At 43.9% G+C, this 1,265-nt stretch overlaps 1 non-coding gene across 1 annotated transcript; it reads left to right on the forward strand.

Annotated features, from left to right (window-relative positions):
* The first annotated feature begins 587 nt into the window (after window positions 1–587).
* On the forward strand, window positions 588–703 carry LOC119818192. Its single transcript, XR_005286078.1, has one exon. It is a non-coding gene; the product is annotated as a U5 spliceosomal RNA (small nuclear RNA).
* Window positions 704–1,265: the final 562 nt, after the last annotated feature.

Below are 1,265 nucleotides of genomic sequence, written 5' to 3' on the forward strand. Positions count from 1 at the left end.
CAGGAGATCAGGAATTCAAGATCGTCCCGGGTGATGAAGCAAGTTCAATGCTAGCCTGGGATACACGAGACTCCCTAATGGCTGCCCCGCATTCATGAAGTTGAGGAAAAGAGAATTGTGCTTATCTTCCAGGCCCAAGTGAGTTCAAGGCCAGCCTAGGGAACGTTCGAGACAACCGTCTCAAAATTTCAAGAAACAAAATCAAAATATCTCCCTCCCCTCCCCCCCAAAAAAGAAAAAGAACTTTTACTTGGTGTAAATTATAAACCAGATTTTTATAGCGGGGCCAGGCGTTTAGAGTCCCACGAATCTGGTTTCTGCACTGCCCCCTGGCGATTACATTTAACGAGGTTGGTGAACTAGTGTTATTTACATACCCACAATGCACTGCACGTAGGTCAGTGCGAAATTTAAATGAATAAGCGCTTTTTTCTTTTATTTCTCGCTTTTTTTTCTTTCTAGTGATGTGCGTTTCGGAGACGTGCGTGAGAGGAAAACAGGCGTCATCACTTACTTCGTGGAGCTAGCGCCCATCGGTTATCTAGTAGCTGGAGTCGGTCGAGAACAGTAGGCGGGAAGATATTTGTATACTCTGGTTTCTCTTCAGATCGTATAAATCTTTCGCCTTTTACTAAAGATTTCCGTGGAGAGGAACAACTCTGAGTCTTTAACTAATTTTTTGAGGTCCTGTTTATACAGGGCTATTAAGTTTTGTTTAAAGGAAGTACTATTATGTTATGTCTTCCGTCTGTTATACATGGCAGTATGATGGCTTTCTGCGTATGCTATTGGTTTCTATGGAAATACCTTGCTGGTGCACTGTGCAGCGGTTATCTCTCTTACCACAGTAGTCTTGAGCTGTACTGTGTATCGTGAATGTTCCCTGCCCTGGTCTCTTAATGTAGTTTTCTACAGTGCAGCGCAGGTTGTGAGGTTCCTCTGAGGCCTACACTGGTATGGATTCCCCTGTGTGGGAAGGAAGCAGGGCTGTGGTCAGGGCCTTCTTAGCCCACTCCAGGAGTTCTGGCTCCTGTCCCTGACCCTCTTCACTCTGAAGGATAAAAATAAAGCAAGGGAGGGACCGACACCTAAAGTTCACTACTTTCTTAGGGCTTATATGGCACTCTCTGAGCTGTAAAAATTTCGTTCAATGAACTTCCACTAAGAATGAGAAAAATCAAAACTAACAAAGGACTTCTCCAAAGTGATCCTGCCTGGAATTTATCTCCATTTATAGCTGCTTTGAAGAGAAAAATGTCACTTTC

This window comes from Arvicola amphibius, chromosome 6 (assembly GCF_903992535.2).
Source record: "Arvicola amphibius chromosome 6, mArvAmp1.2, whole genome shotgun sequence".
Lineage (NCBI taxonomy): Eukaryota > Metazoa > Chordata > Mammalia > Rodentia > Cricetidae > Arvicola > Arvicola amphibius.